Genomic DNA, 22,320 nt, shown 5'->3' with positions numbered 1-22,320 from the left:
TGTGTCCCTCAGAGCCTCCACCCTCTGGGCATTGATGGTGACCCATTGCCTGTACGTAGTAGTATTCGAGGGCATCTGGGTCTTAGGAACCATCTCACAATCCCCTAAGGACACTAAGGTTAGCCCTGCCCATTCACCTCCCTTATCTAGGGGCAACTCCTCCCCGAGCACTACACTCGCCACCCCAGGGGTCTTTCCTCCAATGGGAGGGTGTGGTCTCTTGGGACACTTGGCATCCCCCTTATAGTGCCCAACCTCACCACACTCATAACATCGGACAACCCTAGGCTGCTGACCACGGTCAGGATAAGGGGGTTTGTGGGGGCCAACCTTAGGAGGGAATCCTACTCCCTTCCCTGGTGAACTCTTTTGGGGGCCTTTAGAGAACTCCCTCTTTTTGTCTTCCCCCCCTTTCTTCTGGGGGGCGCCCTGTCCAGCCCCTTGGAAATTCCCTCCAGTCCCTTTTGAGGATACCCGGGTACTTGCCCAGATATCTGCCTCCTCTGCAAGCTTCCTGGGATTAGTGAGCTTGCTGTCTACTAGGTGCTGACGCAGCTCTGGAAAACATTTCTCGAGGAGATGCTCCTTTAAGATTAAATTGTACAGTCCCTCATAGTCCTTGACTTCACTACCCTGCACCCAGCCCTCTAAGGCCTTCCTGGCATAGTCCAAGAAGTCCACCCAATTCTGAGTGGACAACTTCTGACTGCCCCGGAACCTCTGCCTGAATTTTTCAGGGGTCAGCCCAAATTTCCTCACTAGGGCTATCTTCATAACGGGGTACCGGGTCTGGTCTGGCTGTTCTAGCGCTAACAAGGCATCCCTCCCCACCGGAGGCATATACCTATACAGGCCACCCCCCCACTGGGCTTCGGGGACCCCATGGGCTCTTAGAGAGACCTCATAGGCAGCCAGCCATTTTACAATATCATCCCCTATACCATAGCTAGCAACCACATCTTTGGGCAGGTAGGGCCTGGACTCTCTCGGGACTTCTCTCGGTATGCTGCCACCATTAGGACTGCTGGGGGTTCCAAGTTGAAGGGCTTTGAGCTCTAACTCTTTTAAGTGAAGCTCATGGAGGAACCTCCTCTCCTCCCTCTCCTTTTCCAACCGGGCCAGATCCATTCTAAGCTGTCTCTCTTCCCTCCGATCAACTAGGTCAGCAGAGGACAGGCTCCCCCCTGAGGCGCTACTTCCCACTCTTGATGGGGCCCTGGACCCAACGTCCATATTACCGCTCCCAGGGGGAAGAAGGACTTCCGGTTCTTCTAGGAGATCTAGTCCTGGTTCTTCTTCCCGTTTCCCGCTAGGGTGGGCCATAACCCAGGCTCTTAAGCTTGCCTGGAGCTCTGTCTTCTTCGCCCCCTGCTTAAAGAATACCCCCGTTCCTGGCAGAACTCCTTCAATTAGGCCACTGTATACTCCTCCAGCCTACCCAATTCGAATTCCATCCTGCCAGATGGGACCCCAACACAGTTAACAAGAACTTTACTCAAGAAAGGGAATATACACAGGACAATTTCAAAAATCCTCCAATTAGAAAACAATCTGGAGAAAACTCCAGTCAAAACAATCCAGTGTAGGTGGTGATGCACGCTAAACTGCCACTAAGCGGATGCAAGCACTGAATAAGTAATCCCACCGCTGAGCACCAATTTGTTAGACCTAAGTCCTAGGGGTAGCTTGGCTCAGGTCATCAGGCTTATATCTCCCTCTGGCTTTTCATGCTTCCAAAAAGGACGCTACACTGATTAAATGAGAAGCTTTATTAAACGAACAAAACTATCACTTCTCTTCCTTGTTATGCTCCGATTTCAATTTCCCATTACTCTGGTAACATTTCAGTACATTTTCAAATTAACATTCCCCAATATCTTGAGGCATAACTGGTCAGTACAGTTCAGGTTAAACTTTTCATCAAAACAGCTTACATTTAGCACACTGTTACATTTCAAGATAGCATTTCCGGGAACTACCGGGACAACCTTGGGCCAGGGGTCCTACTTCTAGTCTGGCACCTCTCCCCCCTTCTACGTGGGTTCCCCAGGACTCCTGGTTAATAGAAGGATAACTAATCCCTGGTAGGCTGGGCCCTTAGTTGATCATTTTTCCCCGCTTAGATCCTGACTGTACTCAGTCACGGTGTGGTAAATATTTAATTACCTGTACTATTTTTTATGCGGTAAAGTCTAGTAAGAATAACTCAGTAAAAATAAGAGGCAGAATCCGTGGTATTAGAGGTTCTGAAAGGCTTTATTCCTTACAAGGAATTATGGTTCGAACCATAGGCATCAAATTCCATCACCACGAAGGTTCAGGAAGGGAAGGCAATACATTATTGACAAGTAAAGATATTTATATGAGAAGCATTACATTAAGACAGATTTAGGAGGCGTAACAGCTGATAATACAGATAATAATACACATACGTAATGAAAAAAAGGCGTAAACGTAGGCGTAGACTAAAAACGTCATTAAACATGATGTCACAAGTGGGTAGATCCATAAGAGAATCCTGCAGTGTCAGCAGAAATACTTGGCAGAGATGCGTGCGCAGCCGCATGACGTGTGATTGACGTGCAACTAGAGGGTGAAGGGGACTTGACATTTAGCTCTACATGTGGAGACAGAAGTCTGGGGGGTCATGTCAACCTAATCCCAAATCATATCTAATATCTTATGTTTAAAGAACTGTATTATCCAAAAGGAAAGGTCTCTCGGACGGAATCTATTCTATACTGACTGTTAGTGCGTGTACAAGCGTCTGAGTGTCTACATGAGATGCGAGGGGGCAGGAATCTTCCATGGTAACAGGGGCTATGAATTACTTGCATGAGGGCAGTGAGGCCTGGCCCTTTGCTCGGTAGCTGGAAGAATGTTTACCTAAACTACTAGACAGGAATGCATCGGATGAGGAGCGGAGCAGATAACCTTGAAGGTGAAATACAGTTTTTGGCAAGCAACAGGCTGGATCAGGCACCGTTAGCCGCGCAGGGAGTAGGACAAAGTTCATGGATACAGATGCGGGCTCAGACTGGAGCTTTCAGAGGCAGAAGGCAGGAGAAGGCTTGATGGCAGAATTCAGGGCCTACTCGCCTGAACTGTAAAACGTGGAAAGTGAACCACATAAAGTCGGTGGCCTTTCATACTTAGGAACGGAATATCCGACTCATTCATGGCGGATCTGAAAGAGGGCATGTTGACGGTGGACGCACATGTATTTGCGTCTTCATAACTGGAACTGGAGGGAACATACATGTACTTGTAGCATGTACATGGAGCCGTTGGGGTCTAAGATAGGGGACATAACTGATCATAAAATTCATATTTCCTCATTCCCTCCTTGTCCCCTACGGACCCTTAGGAGATATCGATCTTCATCAATCCATCAATCTGTTCATATAGCATCATTTGTTCTTCTTTCTTCTTCCGGGATCTTGAATGAAAACTTGAAGGCGGGATACACGATGTGGCACACAGACCACAAATCGCTGGCCCACATTGTAGACATAAGCAGCAACTGAATAGTATGAGAAAGCCAATACCTAGGAAGGATAGAATCCTCCATCCCCAGGCTGACAACACGCTCCAGAACCAACCGAACCAAGTCCAGGTGCCTGGACTCTGGTGTATCTGGCTTATAATCTTATGAAGGCGAGTTATGGCTTTATATACTGACGGCGAGTTTTCTGGTATGAAAACACAGCAACTTGATCCGATGACCCTACAAGCTCAGCCCCTATCGGCCAGGATGACGTCAAGGACAAGACGATTTTGAAGCACAACAATCCGCATCGCAGACTGCTCCTCTGTTAGGTTGCCTAGGGCGGAAGTAGTCTCATTCACTACCGCTTCAAGGGTTCTAGTTAATCTACGTATCAGCTTACTATTAGTGACTGTACCTATATAGGGAAATAAACCTTTATTGAAATCTGTGTATTGCTCCCATGCCGTTTCAGTATAATCGACAATCGGGAGATCTCTCTGCTGTCTATTGTGTACTAAATGGGTATTTCTGTGATAATCAGGAGGGGCTAGGAAAACAGGTGGCAGAAGGAATGCTATGTAACAGGTACCACCCCAAACGTATATATGCAGTCTGGCCACATATGAAGTAGGAATGACGAGAAGCTCTGAATGTAGACTTGCCTTGATCACTGAATTTTATTACAGTGGTACATTTACTATGGCCCATGTGTATGGAACCATTCTTTCTTACACATAATTCACCTTTAACTGGAAATACTGACATAGCGGGCAAGATTGGTGTAGCTTCGGATTCAACATTCAGAATCATGAGGTTAAGTGTAAAATTACCTAATCCATATACTTCATTTTCTAGATCAGTTCCTGTTCTTTTGGGAAGTCCCTCCTTGTTAGGGTAGCAAACTTTAAGCAAAACTAGGTTCAGGTTTCCCCATACCCAGTTGTCTTGATAAACTACTGAATTTGAATCTAGGGAATTAATCAAACTAAACCATGCTCCACAGGAGCCATTGTGTGTGAACGGATACGGAAAGAGAGGCAAAACTCCCTTATAGTTCTGATAGGGAGGGAGTCGGCCACATATCCAACAATTGGTAGCATTGTTGGTCTGATGGGAATGATGTAACATACTAATAAAAGTGTTGTTACGCAGCGCAAATCTATAAGACAACTCATGCGGAGGTAATTCGCTAAAAGAATGTTCAGCAGTAGCATTGTAAGCACGCTTAGAAATAGGGTAATACATATGTAGCAATACACCAGAAATGATGATCAGAAGACTTAGAAAAAACAAAATTAATAATGTCACTAAGCAGTGACTACGAAGCGATTTACAGTACGCATGTTTATTAAGCTGTATCTGTCTATTTCTCTCTCTATTTCGGTCTAGAGTATACATGTCAGAGACAAATTCAACCAATTCACCTTGGAGAGGACTTAAACAATCAAATTGTCTGACTTGCTAGACCTTAGTTTCAGTTTATAGAGTTCATGCTCCGTCTTTTCAACCAAGGGGAGCTTTGAGTCTGTCTGTGAGGGAATGCAGGGCTGAGTGTTCACATCGGACGGTAGTCCATAAAATTTTTTGATATGGCTCGAGTGCAACCACCCTTTACGTCCCTCAATCTTCACGGCTGTCCTTGTGGTCAGCAAGACGAGCTTGGGCGACTGCCACCTGGGCTCCAGCTGGGTCTTCCGGTCGAAATTCCTCACAAGAACCAGGTCACCTGGAACCACGTCATGGGGCTTCACCTCAGTGTTATCGGGAAAAGCTGCAGCTACCTGTGAACGACAAGATTGTAGTGCAGACATCAAGGAAGCCAGGTAATCTGTCAGCATATTACAGTCAACATCAGTGATTTTACGAGGTATAGGCGGCCCCCACATATTTGGTGGTCTACCGAAGATCACCTCATACGGGGATAGCCCCGTTCGAGAATGTGCTACCATTCTCATGTAAAAGAGCGCAACTGGTAAGGCTACTATCCAATCGACACCTTTTTCTCTACATACTTTGGACAATCTAATTTTCAGAGTTTGATTATGACGTTCCACGAGACCTGCTGCCTCGGGATGTCGGACACAGTGGAATTTCCATTGATAGCCTAACAAAAGTGAAACGTGTTTCATTAGTTCGGATGAGAATGGCTGGCCGTTATCTGAGTACACGACACGAGGCAAACCGTACCGTGGGAAGAATTCTCGAGCTAGCTGTTTGGCAGTAGTCGGGGCAGTGTAATCTGAAACCGGGTAGGCTTCTGTCCAACGGGAAAGAGCACAGACAACTACGAGAACATATTTGAATCCTCGACATCGTTCCATCTGGATATAATCCATCTGGAGGACTTCAAAAGGGTGATCGGGAGGTTGAAATCCACCCTGCTCTACGGGAATGCTTTTACCTGGATTAAACTGACAACATATCATACAGGTACGTACTTTCTGTTTGGCTGCTGCTCGCAAGTGTTTGTTGAACCAAATGTGTTGAATGCTGTCTAGCATAGCTTTTTCTCCTAGGTGCGCTGGACTATGTATTGTGTTAATGATGACTTGAACCATGGAGTCGGGAAGAAACCATATAGATTTTCCCTTCGTTATCCATCCTTGATCCGTTTGGATCCCTCCTAATTCAGTCCATTTCTTTATTTCTTCTGGTGTAGCATGTGTCTGTATGTCAATTACATCAAGGGCGGGATCCTTAACTGTCATGCAATGTGTTGGTGTCGGAACTATTGTCTTTATCGTGTCAGTTGTATGAGTCTGGTTCTGAGCAGTCTGTTTAGCTGTTCTGTCAGCTGGGAAATGATATCGGTAACTTTCGTATGGGCCTTGCATTTCATAATCGATATTGCAGTAGGTAGATGAATCGCGTCTAATAGAGCTTGAATGAGGGGTCCGTGTTGGATGTGGGTGCCGTGAGAAGTTAAATAACCTCTCTCTCGCCACAGTACGCCGAAGTCATGGACGACTCCGAATGCATAACGTGAATCTGTGTATATGTTGACTTTCTTATTTTTGGCTTGAATACAGGCTTGTGTCAGAGCGATGAGCTCTGCTGCTTGAGCTGACAGAGTGTTAATACAATTTGTTTCAATGACTTCAGTGTCTGTTGTGACTGCGTAAGCGGCCACTAACTCTCCTGTACTTGTTCTCATACATGAACCATCTACATACAATGTTAGGTCCGGATCTGATAAAGGGATATCTGTCAAATCTTGTCTGGGTTTCGTCGTGATAGTAATGACTTCAATACAATCATGTGCTAATGGATCTGTTCCGTTTACTGGCAAAAGTGTGGCAGGATTTAATGTATTACAACGTCTGATTTCTATGTGTGGCTGAAACAATGTTAATTCATAACCGGTGAGTCTTGCTATAGTCAAGTGTTGTGTTTGTGTGCGGTTCAAGAGAACCTCTACTGCGTGTGGTACTTGTACTGTCAATTGATGTCCTAATACTATGGCATCGCTTTGTCTGATTGCTAAAGCTGTTGCTGCCACTGATTTCAGGCACGCAGGAAGAGCCTGAGCTACGGGATCTAATGTACTAGAAAAATAAGCACATGGTTTGTGTGATCCTGCTTGTTCCTGAGTGAGTACTGACAAGGCAGTACCTTCGCGTTCTGTAACAAAGAGTGTAAAATGATTACTGTAACATGGTGTTGCTAAAACAGGTGCTTGGCATAAGGCTTTCTTTAAGCTTTCAAAGGTTTGCGTATGTTCTTGAGTCCAAGGGAGGACAGTCGATGTGGCTGCCTCCTGTGTTGTCAACTGAATGAGTGGTTTTGCTAGAAATGCATATTGAGGGATCCACTGCCTACAGTATGAAGTGAGGCCTATAAAAGCCCGCACCTCCTTTTGTGTCTTAGGTGGTGGCATGTTAGCAATTAACTGGATGCGGTCAGGTGTAAGCTGTCTTCCCTCCTTGGACAGCAAGTGCCCAAGATAAACAACTTGCTGGACACAGAATTGCAGCTTAGAAGGGGACACCTTGTGCCCCTTGTCGGCCAGAAATTTTAAAACCGTCAGTGACGCTTTTTCACATTCAGGTTCGCTTCGGGCGGTGATCAGCAGATCATCGACATATTGAAGCAGGGCAGTGTTAACTGGCATGTGGATACTGTCAAGTTCTCGTTTCAGTGCTTGGCTATAGATGCTGGGGCTTTCTGTGAATCCTTGAGGTGCGCGTGTGAATTTAAAACTTCGTCCATTTAAACTGAATCCGAACAAATATTGACTTTCCGGATCTATTGGGACGCTAAAGAAGGCATTCTTGAGATCAATTACAGTAAAGAACGTTGCTTCTGAATCAATAGCTGTTAATAATGAAGAGATATCTGGGACCACAGGGTATTGTGGTACAATACATTTATTTAATTCGCGCAGATCAATAACTAATCGATATACTGGTGGTGCTTTTGGATCCGTTCTTTTAAGAATCGGAATTATCGGAGAATTACATACATTGGAGTCGGTTTCCACAACCACTCCTTGTGCAATGAGCTCGTCAATGATTTGCAGCAAAGCCACAACAGCATCTGGTGGTAACTTGTATTGTCGCATTCGTGGTAGTACCACTCCTGTTTTTAGTGTGACTCGATATGGTGTAATGTTCATGCAACCAACATCAGTAGGGCCTTGTGCCCATAAATGTGTAGGTAAATTCTGCAGCCGGTGATCCATGTCTCTGGACACGTAGTGACCTTTGAAGTCACGTAAAAATAATCGTACTCCATCCGGAGAACAACATATTATAGCTCCTAGAGCTTTCAATGTTTTTATACCTAACAAGTTTTCTGGACATGATTTAGTAAGCAATAAGTCTGTAGTTCGTGTCAATGGACCAACCGTAAGTGGAAGGGGTTGCGATACTTCATTAATGATAGGCTTTCCTGAGAATCCAAGGGAAATATTCTGTGAGCCTGAGAGGGGTGCCCCTGGAACTTCACTGCGTCGTATAGTTGTTCTGCTTGCCCCTGTATCAAGTAAAAACTTTCTGTCTTCCCCTAATAGTTCACTATGTACATAAGGTCCCTCTTGATCTACAGGAACCTCGATAAGGGGTAAGCCAACTTCCCTCTCTAGGCTATTTCATGTGTATCGCTGATAATCGGGATAATCTGCTTGTGCATACTGGTACATCTATTGTGTCGTTGCTTGTGTGGCAGCAATAGGCTGCTGCTGTGATGTTGCTACGGTCTGTTGTGGAGCTGCCTGTTGCGGAGCTGGCCTCGATTGTGTATGCTGAGGGATTTGTTGTTGGTTCTGATCCTGTCTAGGTGGACGTGGTCTCTCCTGGGTTTTACCCGTGGAGATATTATGTTTCAGAACTGCACAATCGTGTATATAATGACCTGGCTGTTTACAATAGTTGCATGTCCCCTTTACAGGACCTACTGGATCACTGGACTGTGTCGTACCCTTTCTATGACTGTCAGCTGGAACTGACTGGGCAACAAGCATTTTCATTTTCGTGTCTTTCATACGTCTTTGTTCATGTTCTTGTTCTTCTCTAATTCTATTGTGGTGATATTGTAACATCTGTAACATCTGTGACGGGGTGTTACCTTGCCAGGTACTCTCGAATTTCAATACTCTATTCTTAACTTGCGGTAGGGAATTTTCAACTAATTTTGTCACAAACAGATGTGGATATGACTCGCTACTTGCTTTTATGCCACTATTAATACCAAAACATTTTTCAAATCGGGAATAGAAATCACTAGTGTCTTCATCTTGCTTTTGTTTACAGGCTGAGATTGCACCCCAGTCCTCCTTTTTCGTAGTTAATAAACGTGGCAGTACCTGCACTAGTAATCCTGGTAGTGCTGTAGTCTTTTCCCCAAGCCCTGATCCTGCAGCTCGGGCCTTTTCTTCGTTTTCTAATGCTGTCCAATCTATCTTTTGGTCTCCCACCTCCCATTCCTTTTCTTTGAGTTTCTCGTAAATACTGGCAGGCATTAATACTTTTAATATTTTCATAATGTCGGGGTAGGTATACTCTCCCATGAGTAACATGTCTTTTATCTCACGGTGGAAACCTGCTGGATCCTTGTCATGGCTGGGTACTACTTTCTTCATTTCTAATAATTCAATTTTAGTTATGGGCGTGTACACAAACACGCGTTTAAAATTATTGTCGTCACCTTTTATTGGGTGCACTTCGCGTAACGGATTCTGTCTATCTATGTGATACATTTTTCTTCCCATAGTGGGAACTGGAACATGTTCTGGGCATACGAAAACTATATACTGGTCTCGAAATTCTAGGATTTCTTTAATTAAATCAGTACCTGAACCTCTCCATTTATTCGTGAGTAATTCTGTCAATATGTCAGGTAGGGGTCCAGGATCGGAGTGTTGGCTTTTATATAATATAAGGAGGTGTTGAATCATGTATATACCAGCTAAACGCTGTTCGTCTGGGGCAAGGTTCAGAAACGTGTGTGCTGGTGCATCATCACTGTATTTGCCGGGACTGTCAGCCCATTGTACTGCTGACCTGGCTAATTCTTGTTCATCCATGGAATCGAGCATATGGTACCCCCTTCGGTCTCGGAGTAATTTATCAGCAGTTTGGAATAGGTGTTCAGGAGACCTTGTATTTAACATAGGGGCTTGAAAATTTCTGTTACATTCTGGACGTATCGGACGTATTGGATCATTAAAGCATCTGGTATTATTAAAAGATCTTCCTTTACCTACATAAGCCATCGTTTCTAATTGTCCTGTAGGCATTTCTGATTCTTCGTCCTCCTCTCCCTCTGATTCATGTTGGTCTGTCTCTAATCTGTCTTTATGTATTCGTTCTACTTCTTTGCGGATCTTTCGGCACATAACTACTATACATGTCTGTCTATCATGTTTCCCTTCTGATATATTCTGACCCCATTTGGTAAGTACTTGTATTTCCTTCTGCTCTACCTCAGGCCTGTCTTGGTTTCTGATCACACAGTTTATGAAGAAGCGTAACAGTTGTCTCTGTACATCCACTTTCTGGTATTCCATGGCTTCGTCAATACTTTCAGGGCCTCGCCCTGATTGGACAAAGTGATATATATTGTCTAAATGTGCCATCATTCCTGGTAGCGTCGCTAAATACCTTGAAGCTCGTCGTATACGTAGTGATGACAGCAGCATACCGTCCCGTCTACCGGGCACAGGATCATATCTACAATCCACTAGATGCTCTTTAAACATGTCGGAAGTTGCTAGTTGTGGTGTACGTTCGTATGCTAAATCTCTAAGGGATAATTTATTTCCTCGGGGTGGCGTGGCAAAAATTTCTGTCGTACCTCCTGTCGCACCGTCTGAGGTGCTAGGCACGAAAGGATTTGTTGGATGTAAGATAGAAACTGTAGATGTAGGAAAAGCGGTAGAAACAGATGGACCTGTGGGAATGTGCGTAGGAGTTTGTTGTTGCGGGGATACAGACGGATGATCTTGGCGTTGAGCACCATCGGTAGGCGGTGTGTGTGGCGGAACGTTAGCATATTCAGGAGCTACATCATCTAAATAGGAAGAAAGGAAAACATCTTTTGCTGTTTTGGGATGTGCTTTTATCGGGAGTAATGGAGGTGTCAAGTCTTTCGGTATTTCCGGGGTGGCCTGAGGTAACCCTTCGGCCAGAAGAGGATACATACCATTCATAAGAGTGTTTCGTTGTCTGTCTACTTGTTCTGTTTTTACTCGGGTACCTTCCTCAATTAATATATTTTCTCGAGCTTTGTTTGAATTCTCCCTACTTTTCTCTTCCTGTCTGAGCGCTTTTTCTGTACGTCTATATGATTCTTTACGCCATAATTCAATGGCATCTTTCTGTGACTGTCTGGCTTTCTTTTTCCATAATTCTTCTTCTACTTTCATGATGCAATCTGCATCCCAGGTCCCAGCTGCGGGCCACCTCTGACTTTCTGGTAAATCTTTGGTGTAGTCCACCCATAAATCAAGAAATAATACGGCATCTAGGCCATGCTTATGATACATAAAGTACCCTGGAGTGTCCCTAGGTGGAATGGGAACAGCTTCTTCGAGTACCCCTTTTCTAGTTTTGATCTGTCTTAATTTTGAAAAGAGCGGCATTTTTAGACCTTATTACTTAATCTTGAACACACTTAATACAATAAACACAATAATGAACAATCATTCACACCACAATATGTAGAACGTATTTAAAACATTTAACATTTAACAGTTAACGAACGATGATAACTAATAGAAAACTAGTTACTGACATAATACTAACACTAGATAATACTGAATTATATGCAAGACATACTAGATATACTGCTAAACAGTACAGATACACTGCTGAAACAGTGCAGACCGGATTTGTGTACCCAAACCCGTCCTGACCGGCACAACCTAATGTGCACGTCTAAATGCCTCCCCGGCAACGGTACTCACCGGGTAGCACGGAACGGAAGGCCTCGGAACTGAACTGGACTGGACCGGACTGGACTCGACTCGACTCGGAACTTCGGAACCTGGTGGGCCTCTGTATACCTCGGATCTTGCTCTCTCAGCTAGGCTCTGGTCGGGATACTTCGCACTTCTCACCACCTCGTCTGGGTGTTGATCGCAGCCTCAGTCACCCCCGCTTGGCCGGAGGGAGATACAGGAAATCCTGCGGGTACGCGTTTTTGTCCGTTCAGCTGTGGCAGAGGACCGGGCCTGCAACGCACCTCCGCGCGTGAGATGAGAAAGTGTCCCTGTTCGGGCGCCAATTTATGTGGTAAATATTTAATTACCTGTACTATTTTTTATGCGGTAAAGTCTAGTAAGAATAACTCAGTAAAAATAAGAGGCAGAATCCGTGGTATTAGAGGTTCTGAAAGGCTTTATTCCTTACAAGGAATTATGGTTCGAACCATAGGCATCAAATTCCATCACCACGAAGGTTCAGGAAGGGAAGGCAATACATTATTGACAAGTAAAGATATTTATATGAGAAGCATTACATTAAGACAGATGTAGGAGGCGTAACAGCTGATAATACAGATAATAATACACATACGTAATGAAAAAAAGGCGTAAACGTAGGCGTAGACTAAAAACGTCATTAAACATGATGTCACAAGTGGGTAGATCCATAAGAGAATCCTGCAGTGTCAGCAGAAATACTTGGCAGAGATGCGTGCGCAGCCGCATGACGTGTGATTGACGTGCAACTAGAGGGTGAAGGGGACTTGACATTTAGCTCTACATGTGGAGACAGAAGTCTGGGGGGTCATGTCAACCTAATCCCAAATCATATCTAATATCTTATGTTTAAAGAACTGTATTATCCAAAAGGAAAGGTCTCTCGGACGGAATCTATTCTATACTGACTGTTAGTGCGTGTACAAGCGTCTGAGTGTCTACATGAGATGCGAGGGGGCAGGAATCTTCCATGGTAACAGGGGCTATGAATTACTTGCATGAGGGCAGTGAGGCCTGGCCCTTTGCTCGGTAGCTGGAAGAATGTTTACCTAAACTACTAGACAGGAATGCATCGGATGAGGAGCGGAGCAGATAACCTTCAAGGTGAAATACAGTTTTTGGCAAGCAACAGGCTGGATCAGGCACCGTTAGCCGCGCAGGGAGTAGGACAAAGTTCATGGATACAGATGCGGGCTCAGACTGGAGCTTTCAGAGGCAGAAGGCAGGAAAAGGCTTGATGGCAGAATTCAGGGCCTACTCGCCTGAACTGTAAAACGTGGAAAGTGAACCACATAAAGTCGGTGGCCTTTCATACTTAGGAACGGAATATCCGACTCATTCATGGCGGATCTGAAAGAGGGCATGTTGACGGTGGACGCACATGTATTTGCGTCTTCATAACTGGAACTGGAGGGAACATACATGTACTTGTAGCATGTACATGGAGCCGTTGGGGTCTAAGATAGGGGACATAACTGATCATAAAATTCATATTTCCTCAACGGTACCTTGGAAAAGCTGTTGGCGATCAAAGGGGCTTCTCCCACCTAGGAACTAGTCAGTATGGTTGTCCCCTGAATTCCCTCCACCCCCTTTTTACTGTTCTCCCGAGCGCCTCCTTAGGCCGGTTCTCCAAGGACCCTCTCCTATTTCCAGCGATCACAGACCTTGCCACCCCTTCTCCTCCGTAGCGACACCCCGCTTACGGTTCCCTTGTGGTTTTCCTCGCCCACAACGTTGCGTGTCAGACTTCTGCTCCTTAGACACGGAGCCAGGAAGAGGGGGAAGTGTCACGGGAAAGGTCCTCACATGGGGCAGATGAAAAAGGTGGGGGGAGGGAAGGTCCCACTCGGAACTTCTCTCACCAGTCACGGACCCGATAATTCATTCCTTCGAGGTCACCTCCCACTGCCTCTCGCTGACGAGCGGGGCGCCTACTCCGCCTCCGGAGTCCGGGCCTCTTGCTCACCGGTCATCCGACAGGAAGTCTACCTCCTCAGCCGTCCCTCTGCTCCCGCTGCACCAATCTGAGGCAGCGCGTCCCGCCTGTGCGCAGCCTCCGTTCTCACACCACAGCCTGGGGGGCGGCGCTCGGGTCCCCTATCAGGTGACTCGGCTGGCACTTCCTGACTGGGGGTTTCTTTGCTGTCAGTCGCGTCGCTCCTCCTGCCCTAATCGACCCCGGCGCCGTCGCTCCTCCTCAGGCCATTCCTCACTCCAAATTACCGCCGAGGTTCTCCAGGCAGACTCTCAATCTGGTAAGAGGGCAGCACCCCGATTTCGTAGGCAGAGCTCTCGGATGGAGGGGAGGTTGACGATACAGGGGGGAGGGGGTTCTGTCTCCACTTTACACCGCGGCTGAAGTTGACGTTACTCTCATGGCCTGGGCACCCGCAGCTTTCCCCTTTGGTCCAGGGAGATGGTAATTCTGGCAACCACAGTATGAGAAGTGGGTGGCCCTCGGCCAGAGCGAAGGGTTCAGGGTTTCACTCCTCCTTAAGTCCTCCACAGATGTTGGGGTAACTGGAATCACTGGCAGCGCCCAGGGACCGGTCAACAGGTTGGGGGTATTATCACTGGCCAGGGAACGCTGCAGGCCCGGAGACCTGTCCCTCCTCGACTAGTGCAACCACCTCCCCACTCAGGTGCCTTACTCCTGGCAACTGGCTGCTCTGCTCTATCCTAAAATGGCCGCCCTCCTGTCACCTCTATTTATCACCTTGGACCTGACTTGCCAGAGAGGTCCAGAAGGTTCTGGAATCTCCCATAGCAGTCATGGTCCAGGTGCTGAGGTGACAGTTGGAGCCACCATTTTGTGAATATCACCTTCCTCATCTATTCTCCTCAGAGGAGCACCTTGCGCCTTTCCCTCATGTGGTGAAGATAAGGCGCCCAGAACCTCTACACCAGCACCCAAAAAGTTTAGTAGACAGAAAAAATGAGAAGGGGGGAAAAGGGACACAATGGTAGAATGTGGAGGGAACTGCCAAAGGGCTGACAGGTCTAACAAACACCTTTCTGCACCTTGTCCGTTTTTGCTTGCCCCGAACACGCCTGACAACATTATGGGTCTTGATATGCTTAAGCACTTCAGAGCTACGATCCGCTGCTCCCCTACTGGAGTACGTGTGATATTAAACGATAATCACCCTATGACAGAACGGGTGTGTGTGGTTGCAGAGGATACTGTATTAGCTTCTCTCCCTCGTACTTTGTGGGCCACTTCGGATACTGATGTGGGACAGATGGTGATTCCGCCTGTCCACATTAGTGTCCAGGAGGGTGCTGTGTTACCGCGCCTCCCTCAGTATCATATTTCCCAGGAGGGGGAGGAGGCACTCATACAGATTGTGCAGGATTTGATTAAGGTGGGAGTAGTGGAGGAAGTTCCCTACAACGTCTGCAACAGTCCTATTTTACCCATTTTGAAGAAAGATACCGATACTAGGGTTTATCGTTTTATTATTGACTTAAGGGAGGTGAATAAGATAGTGATACCTCAGTATCCAGTGGTTTCTGATATCACGACGTTACTTACTCTGGTCCCGCCAACGGTGACCACATTCTCGGTTATCGATTTGAAAAATGCTTTCTTTTCGATTCCTATTCATCCTGATAGCCGGTACCTCTTCGGCTTTACTTTGAATAATAGGTCTTATAGATTTGGTAGAGTCCCTCAGGGTTATACAGAGAGTCCTAGTATTTACAGTCAAGCGTTGAAAAGACAATTGGATTCCTTTGTTCTGCCTGATGGTGTCGCCCTTATACAATATGTCGACGACATCTTGTTGGCGGCCGACACTCCTGAGCTGTGTGAGAAGTGCACGTTATCCTTGGTTTCCTTTTTGGCATCTCACAATCACAAAGTGTCGAGGAAGAAATTGCAATTCTGTAGACCAAAGGTGACTTATTTGGGTCACCTTTTGTCTAAGGAGGGGCATGCACTCACACCAGATCGTATTCAAGCAATTTTGGACACGCCAGTACCTTCCACACAGAAGGATGTGCATGCATTTTTGGGTCTTGCTTCTTTCTGTAGGCAATGGATATTGGGGTTTTCACACATAGCTAAGCCATTGTTAGCAATTTTGACAAAAGATACCCCAATCCCTCTTCCCTGGTCAAATGAGTGTGAAATTGCCTTTCAGCAATTGCGACAAGCCCTTTGTTAAGCACCAGTGTTAGGGACCCCTGATTATACGAAGCCCTTTACATGGTATGTACATGAGAAAGATGGATGTGCATTATCAGTTTTAGTGCAGATGCACGGCGACAAGCAGCGCCCTTGTGCATATTTTTCGGCTGTACTTGATCCTGTTGCCCGAGCATTGCCTGGTTGTTTTCGCTCGGTTGCGGGGACAGCTGTGTCAATGCGCCAAAGCGAGGGAATTGTGTTATCTCATCAGCTGTTGGTATTAGTTCCCCATGCTGTTGATGCTCTGCTTAATCAGACAAAGACGCAGCACTTGACCAGTGCTCGTTTAACGGGATATGAGTTGACGCTTTTGGCTCCTCATATTACGTTAAAGAGGTGTGCAACGTTAAATCCAGCCACATTGTTGCCGTTCCTGGAAACTCAGTCTGAAGCACGAAAAGCACATGACTGTATTCTTGTGACTGAGGAACAGACAAAGGGTCGTATTGATCTCCAGGATACGCCCCTTACAGATGTAGATGGAGAACTGTGGGTGGACAGATCATGCCTGAAGCTACCAGATGGTACGACTTCAGCAGTGTATGCAATTACCACATTACAAACAATAGTGGAGACAGCACGCATACCGCAGAAATCAGCTCAGGCAGCGGAACTGATAGCATTAACACGAGCATGTGCGCTCAGTGCAGGATTGTGTGTGAATGTTTATACAGATAGCCGCTACGCCTTCGGAGTAGCGCACGATTTCGGCCTACTCTGGAAGGAGAGAGGGTTTCTAACGTCACATGGAGCACAGATAATGTATGGGGATTTAGTTCACAACCTTTTGACTGCATTAACATATCCAAAGAAGATTGCTATAGTTAAATGTAGTGCCCATAAAAAGGTGGTTGATAAAGTTGGAGAAGGGAATGCTTTGGCAGACCGGGTGGCACGAGAGACGGCGATGCAGCCTGACTCTACTGCAATGTATGTTGTGAAGTCACAGGCAGAAAGATGGCACGATGCTAGGAGAGAAGTGCTGGAGATACAGAGGACCGCTTCCGATAAGGAACGGGAGCAATGGTCCAATGATGGAGAATTAGATGATGAAGGGTGTTGGAGAAGTGAGCAGATGGATAAATGGAAGTTACCCACAGCTTTTGTACAACCTATGGTTCAGATGGCACATGGACAAGCGCATGTCGGAGCTTCCGCAATTGTCAAATTACTCAAACGAGTTTGGGAGCATCCGGAGATCGCTAGTACGGCAAAGAGGGTAGTGCAGACCTGCATGATTTGCCTGAGGTATAACCCAGGAAAGGGTACATGAACTCCAGCAGGAGGATTTGCAACACCCACTGCACCCTTTGAGGTTTTGCAGATGGATTACATTCAGCTTGAGTGCTGTAACAATCTGAAGTATGTTCTAGTAGTGGTTTGTGCCTTCAGCAAATGGGTTGAGGCATACCCTACGAAAGACAATACTGCAATGACTACAGCCAAGATGCTATTGAAGGAGTTCTTCCCTCGATATGGTGTTTGTAGATTGTTGTGGAGTGATAACGGACCTCATTTTGTAGCAGACGTTATCAAGTATGTCCTGAAAGGACTGGGAATTACCCAGAAGTTCCATGCAGTGTTTCACCCTCAGTCTGCGGGATTGGTTGAGAAATATAACGGTACTTTGAAGCTTAAGATCGCTAAGATCCAAGCTTCGACTTCTTTGACTTGGCCAGACGCTTTACCGCTGGCATTAATGTCAATTAGATCGATACCGCATTCTCGGACCGGTCTCACGCCATATGAGATCGTGTTCGGACGCCCAATGAATATTTGGGGTCCACCGAAACCGAAGTCAGTGTATGATGTACCTTGTGTAATGATGAATGATTATCTGGCACAGTTAACGGATAATTTGGTTTCTATTCATCAACAGGTTCGAGAAGCGCTCCCTGATCGGTCCACAGGTGAAGGACATAACCTCCGGCCTGGAGACCATGTCATGATCAAGGTGTTTGAAAGGACGAACAGTCTGGAGCCGAGATGGGTTGGTCCTGAGCAGGTCTTGCTCGCAACGAGGACAGCTGTGTGAGTCTCCAATCGGAAGAACTGGATACACTCCTTGCACTGTCGTAAAGTGCCGCCTGGATTAGTGGAGCCTGCTGTATTGACCGACCATCGAGAAATCCTGACTGCAGAGAAAAGCCGTGCTGTGGAACCAAATGACACTGAGGAGCTCTTCCCGGACCAAGCGATTCCTGGAGGAAGAAGATATCATCTCAGACCGAGGAAGTGATTTCTTTCTGTATCAGGACACGTTGTCAGAACGGCCCTTAGGTTAGTGAAACGGAGAGCCAATGAGGCAAGGGGGGGGGGATCAGCCCTACATTAGTGTAGTGACACCCGTCTTGGCCCGCTGGTGAAGAAATCAACAGCTGCCTAAGGGGAAGAGTTCTGACAACCTTTTAGTTTCAGGAAGATATTGACTTTTACTATAAAATGGAGAAGAAGAAGATTTTTTGTGCGACAAGCTTTATTATCATTGTAGCTATTGTTGGTATAACCACGTGGTTTGTTGAGGATGTGACTCCTGCCCGTGAGTTGCTTGTTTTGACTACTCCAGTGCCTGAGGAGCACTACTTTTACACCCTTCCGTATCAAGAATTGAAGCATCGCCAGTCTTATCTGAATAATACTTTCATCCAGATGTTGCATCATACCCATGTTGCTACGAATGCTACGAACTGTTGGATATGTGGTATGATGCCAGCGCATCAGAAGAAAGGGGGAACGCCGTTCATACCTCTTCCTTTCTCTCATAATGGCTCTTGTAGAGCATGGTACACTTTGCTTTTTGCCACACGGAAACCTACAGTGGGACGATTACTTTTTAGACTTAATAGGGAATGTCATCAAGATAATGAAGGCTATCCACAAGCGAATGGGACAATATGTGAGTGGGAAGAATATCGACCAGATAATGAATCAATTCCCTACATCTTCACGAACACCAGAGACACTGCTGGGAATGAACAATTTGTGATTCAAGTGGTACAAGCTCAAGAGGATTTGTGTGTTCAGAGTGTGGGTCATATTCCTGTTGGTGTTAGTGACTGTATTATTGTTTTGAATATAGATGGATTAAATAATAGTACTTTCTTAGCTTCCCATAATACATATTTCGTATGTGGGAATAAGGGTTATTATCACTTACCAGCCGGCTGGTCCGGAGTATGTTATGTAGCGTTCTTATTACTAGGGGTGGGCGGAATTTGCGTAATCACGGTACGCAAATCTCCGCGAAACGGTAAAAAATCTCCGCGAACACGCAGAAATTCCGCGAACACGCGAAATTGCTTGTTCGCGATACTTTTTGCCTGTTCGCGATCGCTGTTTGCGTGCTCGGGGTGAAATATCTCGCGAACACGCATATTGAGAACGCGAACAAGCAAAAAATTTCGCGAAGTCGCGGAACGCAGATTTTTGGGCAATTTCGCGTTCTCCGCGGAACGCGAAATTACCCAAATTCCGCGAACGGGACGGAATTTACCGCCCAGGCCTACTTATTACCCCCTGTATTCTTAGCGCCTGCATCCTATCATAAAGACTTGAAGTTATTGAATAATGTAACTGTAAATAGGTATAAACGTACTCTATCTATTGATGATGTTGACCAAACTGACACTAGCTTACAGCAGTATGTTGATTTTAACTTAGGATTGTTTTTCTTTGTTGGAGCTGCCTTAAATAGTAGGAAGGTTCGACGATTAACAAGAGTTGTAGAGGCTGTAACGAATCAAACCGCTGCTTCTCTTGGGAATCTTACGGAAGAATTGCAAATCACTAGAATTGTTGCGTTACAGAATCGTATGGTATTAGATGTTATGTTAGCAGATAGGGGTGGAGCATGTAGAATCATCGGAAGTAGCTGTTGTGTATTTATTCCTGACCACACGCCATCAGTCTATAACGCTATTAATAAATTGCATAAAATCGCAGCTGAAATTCATACAGAAAATGGCACTTGGACCTTTTCTGGATGGTTTTGGGCATTGATCACTACATGGGGATGGAAAGTTTTAACTGGTCTCTATATTATTGTAGCAGTTCTGTTTTCCTGTTGCATCTGTGTTCAGTGTGGTCCTTTACTCTGTTCTTTATGTGTGTCATTCTGTATTCTTGATAAGACAGCTATTGCCAATGTCACCTATCAGAAACATTTACACAAAGAGGTGGAAGAGATGATGAAAATTGACATATATGATGATTATCCCAACAAGCCGAATGTCTTCAGTAAATGCTGAAAGGGTCGTCTGTTGAAAACTAAAACAGCGATATGATTAAGCATTCACTAAAGACATGAATTCTCTCTAGTTAAAACATGTTTCTTGTCTTATGTTGACTAATGTCCAGACTCCATTTTGTATTGTCATGTCTCCACGTGTGTTGCACGAGAAGAGTCCTACCTTTTCGCTAGTTGCTCTTGTAATCTGCCTAGTAACAATCTATAAATAGCTCCTTTGTCCGTCTGGCGCATGCCCAGACTTGACCACATCTGTTATCAGTTAGTCCTTCTTTGACCATGTTTTCGCGGGCTCAGGAAATTGTTAACTCCGCCCACATATTGATCCTGTATCGAAAATGTCCATAAATGGTAATGAATTTTGCTCTATGTTGTATCCACCCACTTATGAGCCCCTCTGTTGTGTATAAAAGGGGACCACGTACGCAAGTTCTTTGTGCTACTCTATGCAATACTGAAGAGTGTTGTGTAGGTTGTAGGACCACCCTTAAGGGTTAATAAACTTTGTCTTTGTATTTGCAGTTTCCGTGCCAACTTTCTTCTAGCTTTTGTTACAGGAGGGCGAACCCTTGTATTTTGCGGGCCTAGCTGAGGCCTGTACTCATCATCTGGACATGCGCCAGACGGACAAAGGAGCTATTTATAGACTGTTACTAGGCAGATTACAAGAGCAACTAGCGAAAAGGTAGGACTCTTCTCGTGCAAGGCACGTGGAGACATGACAATACAAAATGGAGTCCAGACTTTAGTCAACATAAGACAAGAAACATGTTTTAACTAGGGAGAGAATTCATGTCTTTAGTGAATGCTTAATCATATCGCTGTTTTAGTTTTCAACAGACCAGCTATCCTAGTGGTAGCATGGACAAGAGCAGTCTTAGGCTAAACTCTGAATGGCATGTGAAGCCAGCTGTGATACCATATATAATCCCTTGAATACCAAATGAAAGGACACCACAACAGATATATATATAAAATAAAGTGTATTTATTCTAGTCAAACCCTCAGCACTCTTTATGAGATTCGAGGTAAGTACAACACAGTCTTATTCAAGCATACATTAAGTCACACAGGTAAGTAATACAGTTAGGCCCTAGGGGCCACGCAAACCATATACTAAAGAAGTGGTATAAGGACCACTGTCACGGAAATAGGATAGGCCTAGTCCTAGGGAATCGCTGGGGCTACACTACACTACCAACAGTTAGGAAGTGGGAGGCCCACGGGATTCAGGTGCAGAGTGGAAACACTCACGCGTAATGTGTATAATCGATAGAAATAATACAGTTCTGAAATAAGTAGTTTTAGGACACTTCTGGAGTAGCTAGAAAGTCGAGACTCGGAAACTAGACCCTAGGATAGTCACTACCCTTGTGAGCAACGAAGTACCCAAGTTACCTAGCCCACAGGCTGCGGGTGCATAGGTGTGAACTTGCGTCGGGTTTCGTCGTGGACTTCTATCGATGCCTGAAGGAAAGTTGCTGACAGGCAGTCAGTGCAGAGTGTCCTGTGGATCCCAAGGCCGGGATCAAGAAGGAAGGGTACCTGCAAGCAGAAGGGACAGAGTCAAGGTCACTAGCCAGTGACCACGTGGAACCAGGCGATGTCGTGAAGATTGCAGGTGAAGGGTGAAGTTTGTCGCAGCAGCCACGGGTACCAGGAGACGTCGAGGACGACCAGGACCAGGAGGCGAGCTGTCCCACGAAGGCTCTTGCTGTCGGCGGCATCGAAGTCGAACTAGGACTCACCAAGCCTTGGCAAGCGGAACCCACGAAGAATGGAGGACTTGCTTCTGGTGCAGACCAGGAAGGTCTGGGGTGCTTCTCTTTTGCAGAGGAGCAGGAGCCAGTCTGGAGGAGCCAAACCAGCAGTGAAGATTCAAAGGGGTGTCGTCGCAAAGGCCGCTAGCCAACGGGCAAGCAACCGGACAGATGCGGCAAGCAGGAAAATGCAGAAGGGCCCCATGCAGG

The 22,320-nt window shown here is 45.8% G+C and overlaps 1 protein-coding gene across 1 annotated transcript in view; it reads left to right on the top strand.

Annotated features, from left to right (window-relative positions):
• The window catches only part of DNAH8 (dynein axonemal heavy chain 8), a 13,985,216-nt gene that overhangs the window by 7,797,015 nt on the left and 6,165,881 nt on the right, over positions 1-22,320 (top strand). The window lies entirely within an intron of this gene.

This window comes from Triturus cristatus, chromosome 6, assembly GCF_964204655.1.
Source record: "Triturus cristatus chromosome 6, aTriCri1.1, whole genome shotgun sequence".
In the NCBI taxonomy this organism is placed as follows: Eukaryota; Metazoa; Chordata; class Amphibia; order Caudata; family Salamandridae; genus Triturus; species Triturus cristatus.
Note: the sequence above shows the minus strand (reverse complement) of the source record. Positions and strands in the feature narration are given on the sequence as shown.